The sequence below is a fragment of the Phoxinus phoxinus genome, assembly GCF_949152265.1.
Source record: "Phoxinus phoxinus genome assembly, chromosome: 18".
NCBI lineage: Eukaryota > Metazoa > Chordata > Actinopteri > Cypriniformes > Leuciscidae > Phoxinus > Phoxinus phoxinus.
The window spans coordinates 23,432,290-23,443,841 of record NC_136893.1 but is presented as its reverse complement, the minus strand read 5'-3'; the positions used below and the strand labels follow the sequence as shown (position 1 = coordinate 23,443,841).

At 37.3% G+C, this 11,552-nt stretch overlaps 1 protein-coding gene across 7 annotated transcripts in view; it reads left to right on the top strand.

Annotated features, from left to right (window-relative positions):
* Positions 1-458: 458 nt before the first annotated feature.
* tead3a (TEA domain family member 3 a) overlaps positions 459-11,552 on the top strand; it is a 39,856-nt gene continuing 28,762 nt past the window's right edge. For 6 of the 7 annotated variants that reach the window (XM_079587483.1, XM_079587481.1, XM_079587482.1 and 3 more), the window contains exon 1: positions 507-801. The gene's annotated coding sequence lies outside the window, so the exon portion shown is untranslated. Of the gene's footprint in view, positions 802-11,552 lie in introns of all 7 variants that reach the window. The other variant, XM_079587484.1, reaches the window with a different exon arrangement.

Genomic DNA, 11,552 nt, shown 5'->3' with positions numbered 1-11,552 from the left:
TTTGAGAATGTTATTAACCAGTTGAAAGTTGCCATTGACTTTCTTAGTATTTTGGTCTGGTTGCAACATTCTTCTTTACAAAGTATCTTATTTTTGTTCAATATAAGAAAGAAACTCATACAGGTTTGTAACAACACAGTAAATGATGACAGAAATTTAGTTTATTGGTGAACTATCCCTTTAAGTAGTTTCTGGTCAAAATATTGTATTTATCAAGCTAGTTAGTCTAAAATAAATAAAAATGTGCTATGCTCGTGATGTGCCTATAATGTCCCACATAATTGGCAAACTAGAATAAAATTAATATGAATGTTTTTTGTTGTTGTTAGCTGAGTCAGTTATAGGAAAGTGCCAGTCATGCCCAAAAAATGCAGTCTAGATAAGTAGCATTCTAGGGTTTGAGAAACACACTCACTTTTTTTTTTTTTTGTTCTAAAGAATTGCAACTACAGTCAAGGGAGTAGCTACATTGAGTAAACAAAAACAAAACAAAATAAGAGAAACACACACACAGCCAATGAGCGCGTCTCAAGTGATGTCCACGCGTGAGATTTGCTCGTGAAGTTTGAGTGGGGTGGAGATTTCCCGCCCTCTTCTTCATGACTCCTCCTCTCCAGCGCTCCGCTCGGGTTCGCCGTGATTTCATACCGAAGTCATACTTCACATTCCAGCTTTACTGTCAAATCGGGAGAAATATTTCTTCAAAAACACCAGCGTGGTTTGCTTTTGTGAACGAGCTCATGAGATAGTGCTTGGAATCCATTCTTTTGGCGCACAGTAGAGCAGAGGTTTGCGTTTAAGGTAAGTGCAAAACTCTTGTTGCGCTCCTTTGTTTCATGCAGTCACTGCGCTCGCGCTGCAGTTTTTACATCATTCTCATTTTTGGCATTTTTTCGGAGCTGCTTCAGTGATGTTGCATTACACACTTACGCACGTGGGTTTACAGATGTAAACGTATTACTGATATTTCAAAACAAACAAACATGCATCGGTAGAATAAGCACTGTGTGCGTGTGAGAAAGTTTGTCGGCTATACTAATTCAGTGGAGCAAATGATTTTAATCACATATGATTATGGTTTCATGGTTTGTATCTTACAATACAATAGAGCACATACAGCGTTTGTTTTGTTTTTTAACTAAACTGTGTCGTCTTCTCATTTTAATACATTTGAAGTTGTTTATGTTTTTATGCATATAGAATTATCAAATGTATTTTTTTGTATTTTCTAGTATAGCCTACTTTTCTAGTAGTAGGCTATTTGTCATTATGTAAGTAAGCTGTCTGTCCAAAAGCATTTTGTCCTAAAACGCATAAGGCCACTGTACATCATAGGCCTACTCAGATTTTAAAAAAACACTTTTTATGATATAAGAACAAAAAGCCCGAAGTTTAAATCATTGTTTTGTTGTTGTTGATGTGCTCTACAAAGGTGAACCTGCGTAAATGTGTTTCAAGACTTATTTGTGTGTGTGTGTGTGTGTGTGTGTGTGTGTGTGTGTAAATAATTCATGTAATATGGCAGCGTCTTTGTGTTTCATGTAGGTTAATGAGCTTTTAGCCTGTAAGAATTACTCATAAAACCCAGCCTATTCATGAAGAAATGAAAATCTTCCTTTCTCTCTCTTAAATTCGGATGCCCGGCATTGTGCGTATAAAGTGATGAGTATCTAGGATGATTCAGTTACAGCTATTAGAGGGAGTGTAGTCATCCCATTCATCAGAAATAGTCTTTTAAGTCATCTTTTAAGATCCCTTGCATCTTGGTTCAGTCATCACGCGTGCCAGTTCATCGCGCCCCCTCAGTTTCGCCGTGCAGAGATTCAACAGGTTCTTCAGGTTGAGTAAGGTTACAGTGAGCAATCAAAGGAGAATTTCTTGTAACAAATGTGACCGAGTAGAACAGCGGTGCCAAGAAAAAATGTAAATTTGAAATTGAAAAATGTCCTTCAAGAGCTCTTGTTGAAGTATGAACTCTTAGTTCTCACACATTAATGGACTCTAAATTCCTTAAATGCCTCACTGTAAAAAAACAACAAAAAAAAGTTGCTGCCTTAAATTAAATACAATCAACTTGGATATTTAAGTCATTTCAACTTAAATTACATTAAACTGGCTTTAAAAATTTAGTTGAATCTTGTATAACTTTTAAAAAAAGTTGCTTAACTTATTTTTTTGAGTTAAAGCAATGTAAAAACATATGTTGTCATAACTATGTAGGTGTTTCCAATTATATTCATCATTATTATTACACGAATAACATCTTCATTGCCTTTTTTTCAGCAAGAAACAGTTCCACATTGGAGTATTGCATGATTTTTACACTCTTATATTTATTCACATGGGCAATAGAAGGTTTTCTGAATAGATTTACATTGTATTTTTTCTTTAAAATAACCCAACGAGAAGGGGAATTTTCTTAACACTGGCTGTGAAGCTTCAAGAGGGCCTGCAAAACATGACAAGTGTGTTCGGTGAGCTCACCGCTTTAAATAGCGTTGCCGTGTGTGTTTGTTGGGCTTCAGACCGCCGCTCTGAGAGGAACGACAACTTACTGATCCACACAAGCAGTTCTGTCATCCTTTAGGGCTGTAGATTCAAGGGTTGACCCTCTGTTGTGTCTCTCAGCACCTGGGGACGTGGAGGTCAGGTGTGCGTCTGTAAATCCAGACTTCAAAATTGTCACTCTTAGTACAATTTCCTGTTGATCATCTGGTGTTGGTCGATTTAGTCTGAGCTTAGACATGTGTGACGGATTCTTCCCTCATGCGGTGTACAACTGCATTGTTTGCTTAGCCATATGGAAGAATTCAAGTTCAGTTTTCTGGTAAAGGTCTGTTTGGAGGGCATTTTTAAGAGGTGCCCACAGGCATATATGAAGCTAGACAGCGTTTTAAAAGTCTGTCATCATTTACTCGCCCTCGTGTTGTTCCAAAACCTCATCTTCGGCATACAAATCAAGGTATTTTTGATATAATCCCATCACTTTCACTGAGTCGAGCATTTTAGTGCGCGAGAACAAAAATCATTGGTTCTCGAACATCGAACAAGTTTTTTATTTGTACTATTCGAGTATCGCCTTGTTAGCATAGCAACGCTAGCATCAAACTGTATTGAAATCAGGTGAGTTGAGTCTCCGGAGCAGAGGAATGTTCTTGCGGAGTTCGTGTTTATCTAAAATGGTCCGGATCAGTGATTCATTAAATCTGTGATCATTTTCCTCAATGGTGATTTCACTTTAGTCTGGTTTCAACAACTGTTTGCCGCTTGAATTGAAATGCTATGGAATGGCTACATGTGTTATTGGCCACATGTTAGCAACCACAAGCATGTTGGTCGGGATCTCGGGGTGTATGAATGTCTGGAGAGGAAATTGGGTGATGGACAGAGAGCATCTGGGACTCTGAGAGGAAGCCTCGTTGGAGATCATTATAATTCATATGTAAACATGCAATATAGCTGATGGTTTAGGGTGGTTGCATGTTAGGGTTTACAGCAGGGAAAACTACTAAAAAGCAAGGATTTGTGAAAGTGATGTTCTGTCATGCATCCAAAAGCTGAGTAAATTGTAGCTTTTGATGTCCTATGCTTTAATGCAGGCATCCGTTGGGCATTGGCCAATGATAATACCAGAGAGGCAGGTTCAGCTGCGATTTTAGAAACTAAATTTCTGTAATCCCTTTGCTCTTTCTACTCCCTCAAAATGGATCAGAGCTTTCTTTAGTGTGTTTGCACCTTTATTTAAAAGGATACCTGCGCTCCCTGATGTATTGACCCTTGGTGACCGTCTGGGAAATGGGAGTTCAAATTCAGCTTGCAACATTATTCACCTCTTCTTTGCCATATAATGTCTTGTCTTCTCTCTACTATCCATATCAGTAAAAGTGGCAAACACATTAAACAACAAAGACCTCAGTTTCCAATTTAGTCCCTTTCTTTTCCTTCAAACAATGTCCAAAAACGGGACCATTATAAGAGGTGGGGATTTTGTATGAATTATACAAGGTGGTGAATTCATATGAAATGACACAAATTCATATGAAGTCGAATGAATTCTTACAAAATTGTATTTGTGTGGAATATCGATGTTATTCATACAGAAATGCACAATTTTTTTTAAAGCCTAACTGTCAGTGGGCCAAAAACAGATCAAACAAAAACATATGAATGGGGTTGTACGAATTCATTCAAATTAGCCTCAAATTAGCTAAAACTTAAAAGTTACGTATTGCCTTGAGTGTGTTGATGTGTCCTATAATTTTTATACTATATCTTAAGTCAATTAAGTAAATTTTTTTCTTGTTTTCTTGTGATCCCAATATAAAAAAAATTCTCGAGATTACGACTTGCTTTCTTGTGATCATAATGTAACAAAATAATAGTTTTGTCATTGATCATGACTCACTTTTAACTTTATGACCAACAAACAAAATACATTTGTTTTTCATGTTGGTTTGTAATGGGCAAAAACATGTTTCCTTTCCAAAAGGTTATAATTTAGAGTGAAATAATAGAATTGTTAATAAAAGTGTTCATTGTGCAAAAATAACAATAACATCGGATCAATTGCTACTGTGTTTTTTTTTTTCAGTGACAAATGCAGTTTTATTTGTGCATTTAACATTTTTAAATGGTCTAAAAACAGATAGCCTACATGTTGGCAGTGTGTCTTCAGTTGACTGATGCCTCAGACAAAAAAGTTCCTTGGATTCAACCGTTTATTTTCTTTATATCCTCATCCGTTTTAAAATAAAATGACGTGTGTGTGTGTATATATATATATATATATATATATATATAATGTATATGTAAGTATATATTCTGTAAGTAAGAGGGAAAAATGCAGTCAATTTAGATGATGCTCACTGAAGGAGAGGGGGTTTCCTTAGACTCTGAGGAAACTGCAGTAGCTGGTTGTACAGGTTTGACATGGGTTGGGTCCACGGAAGAAAGAGGAAGCACTTCAATCTTCCTTCTTTGTAACATGTCTTTATCTCTTTTTTCAGTCTTTGACCTAGCGTATGTAAAGTGCTTTACAGTGTTCAATGCCAAAATGTGGCTGCCAGCTTTTTGGATGTGTCCTGTAGCTGTCCTGCTCATTCTGTTATCCAGGAAGATTTGATCAATTAATATTTGAATGTTGTGGATATTCAGGTTAGATGCAAATGTGTTCCTGAAAGAGTTTAGGAGATGTTTTGTAAGGTATTACTTGAAGCCTCAAAGCCTTTTGGTTCAGACATTTTTGAAGATCGTACTGTAAAATAGGCAAAGCACTTCTCCTTGTAGGGCAGTGTTCGCAGAATCTTGTCAAGTTGCCTGGTGAAATAAAACTCTTAAACCAATGTTAAACCGCATTTAGATATGTTCTCTTAAACCATCAGAGTTCAGCATTACTTGGCCATGCCTTAAAATGCCGTCCTTATCTGTAATCTGATCTCGGGCAGCAGCTGCTCGCCTACTTGTTGCCCTGTTGTTCTTTCTGAAAGGGTGTGTGTGCGCGTTGGTGAGGAGTGTGCAAGAGGAGAGTTGTTGATGAGCAAAGGCCTTTTCCCTGTTGACAAGCATTGCAGCTGTTTTTCCAAGTCTCCGAAGAGAACAGTCTCCTGTCTGTGCTGCGTAACCCCTGGCAGATAAACCAAGACTGAATTTGTGAATTGCACTCAGGTTACGTTTATACAACAACCACGTACTAAAAACGTAAATGTTTTTCATTTGCGTCTTTCGCATCCAGACGAAAACATTGTCGAAACGATCGCCGTTCACACGGATCTGTGAAAACGACTAAAAAAGCTTTATTATTCACGCCAAGCCAGTATTTGGCGATGCCACTTTGTAAAGGAACTACGCACCTATAGACTTAACACGTAATACACATGCGCATGACGTCACCGTTTTCACAAATTCACGTTTTCGCAGTTTACACCGAGACGATAGCGGTGTCGTTTTCAAAAACTTGCACTTTGAAAACCGTCTTCAAAAGTTTGCATTTCCAGGGCCCCAAAACGCTATTGTCGTGTAAATGAACGGCCAAAACGCATAAAAAGTGTAAAGTGGTGTCATGGCTCAACTGCACGCAACTCAAAGTATCAATCAATCAGTTAATATACATTATATTATTATATCAAATAATTTAAATATATTTTTAGTGGAATATAACAGTTACTATGTTGAGTAAACCTTTTACAATGTACACTATTGTTAAAAACGTTTGGTTCAGTAAGCTTTTTTAAATGACTTTGAAAGTCTCTTAAAGGGATAATTCACTTTAAAATGAAAATTATGTCATCATATACTCGCCCTCAAGTTGTTTCAAACCTGTATGAATTTCTTTTTTTTCTGCTGAACACAAAGAAAGATATTTTGAAGAAAGTCAGTATCCAAACAGTTAACTGGTCATATTAACTTCCACAGTAGGAAAAAAAATACTATGGAAGTCAATGGGACCAGTTAACTGTTTGGTTACCGACATTCTTCAAAATATCTTCCTTTGTGTTCAGCAGAACAAGGAAATTCATACAGGTTTGAAACAACTTGAGGGTGAGTAGGCCTAGCCTATATGATGACAGAATTTTCATTTGAAAGTGAACTATCCCTTTTAAGCGCTGCATTTTTAAAACGGTGTTTCCGCCACGAGATGCTATAAAAGATGCGAGACGTGAACACAGCGGTCAAACACGTCCGTCTAGTGTGTTTACATGAAAAAAGCAATGGGAAAGTAGCACAGTGGAATGGAAAAAAAAGCTTTCTGTGTTCGTTGATACAACCTTGTAGCTATAGTCTACAAGAACATGTGGACTAGCGAGAGGAGATGGACATGGCGCACTGTGTGCCGCTCACTCAGGGGAGGAGCTAAGCTAAGCTAAGCTAACAGGCCAGATTCCGTCAATAGTCGTGGGCGGGGCCTGTTACATTGTGATGTCACAATGTGTCGAATACGCAAACGACTCATTGTGAGACACTGTTTGTGATTTATGGGGAATATATAAAAAGGAGTTAGTGGATTTTTACCATTGGGTGGTCGTGTACACACTGCCAACACACATTTATTTTCAAACACCATGTAAAAGTGAATAGGATAGGGTTAAGACTACATTTTCGGACATTAAGGTTGTTCCAGGATCAACAAAATATCCAGGAACATGTCTCACTTGGCAAAATCACAGTGACCAAGGCCCTGTTTACACCTGGTATTAAGATGCGGTTTGGTCGATCGGATGAAGTGGGCGACACTAAATACAGGAGTAAACGGGTCTAAAACGCTCAAAGCGTGTTCACTTTCCACAACTTCTAGAGGTAGTTGAAAACACATTCGACCGGATTGCTTTCGCAGTATAAACGCTCATGTGGTCGGATGTGTTCAAACAGCCACAAAAGACCATCTACTCTCCGCATACTGACCCAATGAGTGAACATTATGCACTCACAGTGTTTGCCTGGTCTGTTGGCTTTCAGAGCAGAAACGAAAGCTGCTCCGTGTTGGAGCCATTTCCATTTCATATTTGGACTCAATGGACTGATTTTCACGAGTTCACACTTACAAATGGTTAGACAGAGTAAGAATATGCGTATTTGGCTTTGCTGTCCGGGGGAGGGCTTCGAGCTTGGAATGTGGCCCGAACTCAGAGTACTCCCCCGTATCTCTGGTAAGGATAGTAACCAAGGCAAGGCAAGTTTATTTATATAGCACATTTCATACACTATGGTAATTCAAAGTGCTTTACACCGAAAGGAAGTAAAATAATCACAAAATAAAAGCAAGGGAAATTAAAACCGTGATAAAAGGAATTAAAAGAGTAAAAAGATGATGCATAAATAAACTTCTCATCTGGCAAAACACCGGTGTATCATATTTTTCACAGCTGGTTATTTTACTGTGAGATTTTCACTTCAAATTTGCTCAAACAAATGTACCAAATGAACCAGGCGAGTGTGAGGAGACCGGGTGGTGGAGGGATGCTGAAAAACTGTTGAGGGATATATGGGAGTCGGCTACGTATTCATAGACCTCCTTTCATGCTGATTGGGTAGATCATTGGGTTGAACATTTGATCAATATAGATGTATTATATTATTGTGGTTATGTATTTAGATTAAGGAAGTGGGAGTGGAGTTCAGTAGGGGAAGCTACTCAAGTGCCAATTGTTCTCCCCTATCTGGACAGCGGCTCATTACAAATTTATGGTGCCTAGCCATAGACTATGTTTTCCTTCATTGCGTTAGATTGAAATATTTGTAAAAAAAAACATACATTTCCCCGCCCATAGACCCTCCCCTTGAAGAAATCAGGACAGAAGTGGTTGGAAGTGGACAAAAGAGACGGATTAAAACACCAGGTGTAAACAGGAATGTGTGTCTCTCGTCTACTAGTGATCCGATCCACCAAAACGCATCTTAACACCAGGAGTAAACAGGCCCCAAGATGATATCAGTGTAATTTTGGGGTGAAATACGAAGCCAACGTGTTCTTGAGCTTTCAGTTCACTTCAAATTTTGCTCAAACAAATGTACCCTCCCTCAAAGTGTTTATAATAGCCCGATGTGATGGTTAAAGGTTTAGACTAGATGCTTCTTTAATGAACACTGGTTATCCATCAAGAGTGTTGGATGCTTTTGGTTTGTCACTTGATTCTGTAACCCGATGTCTCTTCAGAGGCCAGGCGCTGCTGGTGTCGGCAGGTGACCTTTTCATGATGTCTGCTCACAGATAAGGCAACATGTTTCAAATCAAGGTCAATATTTACTCATCAGCAATACACACCAAACACAAGCATAACAATTCAAGACTGCAGAATGACCATCTTACTAATGTGTTGGATTATTATTCTTAAGCTGCTGGATTCCATGTTCGGGTTCTGAAGTGTGTCAGGTCTTAAGCTGATATTTAGCAAAAATAGACCTTCAGCATTAATTTTATTAATGTTTTTTTTGGCCCTCATTGTTATTGTCTCCCAGGTCTTGATAGCACTGGCTTGCAGGAGTGCTGTTAGTGTTATGAATGAACCCAGTCCACCTAAAACAGCAGTATTGTCCTTGGGGAGCTCTGTGTGTTTCCTGAGCCTTAGTGGATGCCTAAATTGGTCAGGCAACCCACACTCCCATTCCCACCCCCTATGATTTCCCTGTTCTTCAGGCCCTTTTTTGGACTGGGGTGCTCGTAAGTGAGAGGGAAGGAGAGAAGAGGACTGGAGGGGAAGGACGGGGGTGTGAGTGACACAACAGATCTCCAGAGAGAGAGAGAGAGAGAGAGATGGACAGAGAGTGTGTTAGCGACACTGTAGCTTTCTTAATAAGGGCATGTCTGGAATGTCAGCCCTTCTCTCTCTGTAGGTCCATACCAGTGGTCTCCTCTAGTACACGATAACCGCTTTGGCTGTTTCTGAAGTACAGTTGTGGCTTTTCTTGCATATTTGCCATATTATGGTTATTATAGATACTAGTTGGGATGGGTCCTAAAAAAAGTTCTTTAACTAAAAAAATGTTGTAAATATTTCAGAGTTGGCACATCTGTGAATGAATGCTGATGTGGAATTGAGCTAGAAAATTGTGTTTTCGCCAGTTATATAGTTAAAAATGGCTTAGCAGTGGTAAATCTATTAAAAAACGCTCTTTTTTTCCTGTCTTGAGAATGTTGTAGTGTCATTGAATGAGTAGGACAGAGCGCTCACCGAATCCATGGCCACAAAAATGCTTTGTGGGCAGTTTTTATTAGTTTACACTGTTTTTCAGATTCATTTTGCAAATGGCCTCAGTGACTTCGGCCCTAATGGTAATTTCCTTAAGATGAATTCCAGCCTGTTTGTTTTTTAGAGAAATGATGAGCTGTTATTATAGATCACACAAATTCTATATACTGTACACTACAGATGAGAAGTTTGGGGTCAATAAGATACAAAAAGAAAGAAATAATAAGTGTATTTCCGCAAGAACACATTAAATTGATTGAAAGTGACAGTAAAGAAAATGTTTCACAATTTCCTCAAAAATTGTAGAAAAAGCAGCACAACAGTTTTCAACATTGATAATAATAATAAAGGTTTCTTGAGCATCAAATCATCATATTAGAATGATTTTTAAAGGATCATGTGACACTGAAGACTGGAGTAATGATGCTGGAAATTCAGATTTTATCACAGGAATAATTGATTTTAAAATATATTACAATAGAAAACAGTTGCCGTATTTTGAAATGTAATAATGGTTGATAATATTAATTTTTACTGTATTTCTTATCAAATATATGCAGCATTGGAGAGCATAAGAGACTTCACCAACCCCACACTTTTGATTTGATAGGCGGTATAGCCTATAGGCTAATGTTGATTTTGTTTATGCAGTGCATTGAAATGTTAATTGTGGGGTTGTAATCACAAGATATTCATCACTATGATTTTGTTAACAGTAAACAATTAAGAAAGTCAAGTCACCTTCTTTTACATAGCACTTTTTACAATACAGAGCAAAGCAGCTTTACAGTGATAATAGGAAATTAATGCAACAGATTATTTTGGCTGTAGAGCAGCTCGAGAAGAAAGTCATTGTCAAAGCGAGACACCACAGGTGAATAAACAAATAAAATAATAAGTATCATCATACTTCATCAGTTGATTGATTAGCCTACATTAATAATTGCAAACATGTTTTGTATTACAAGTTTAAATATGCAAATGAGGTGTTATCTATTTAAATAGGCACTAATTTGCATACATTTCTAGCACAGCAATCTGAACATTGGATCAAGTCAGGTTCAAAATTATTGTTTATTTTTTTTATATAGAGTCAAAAGATTTTCTGAAATCTTTATCACTAGCTGTCAACAGCCAAAAATGCATACATTTTCACCATTTTTTTTTTTGGAATAAAATGTATAAAATCAGGAAAATTATGTATGAACAAACCCCTCTGTAAAAACTTTCAGAATATAGATAAGAATAAAACTGTACATTTTGGTGTATGTGAGTGTTACTGAAGTGGAAATGTCTGGCTCAATGTAGGAGGAAAAACTCATTTTCAGAAAACGGCCTTTAAATATATATACTGTAATTTGAAATCTACAAACGCAAATAGATAAAGTGCTCTACAGTTAAAAGTGTCTCGCTTTAAGTATAATTTTTGATTGATTTAATTTCCGTTAGTTATTTCCATTAATTAGTTTTTAACTTATGGGCTGCTTACACGACACCATTTGCAACTGAAAACAGAAAACGTTGAATGCGTTCTGGCTGTTCATTTACACGACAACGGTTTCAAAGTGCAAGTTTTTGAAAATGAGTTTTCAAGCGTTTCATCTCCGTGTAAACTTCAAAAACATGAATCTGTGAAAACGGTGATGGCATACACTTTCCTATTACACATTATATAAATATACATATTTCAGTGACTAATGCTTTGAATTTGGCCAAGTTTGATTAATTTTTGCAAATCCTTTATTTTCGGTTCGTCTGCTTCAGTTAATTGAATCAGTAATATTATATTAAGTCATACAGTCTTATCAATTTATATATACTGAATTTTGTCATTTGTCAATTTTTATTTTTTACAATATGTTGATATGT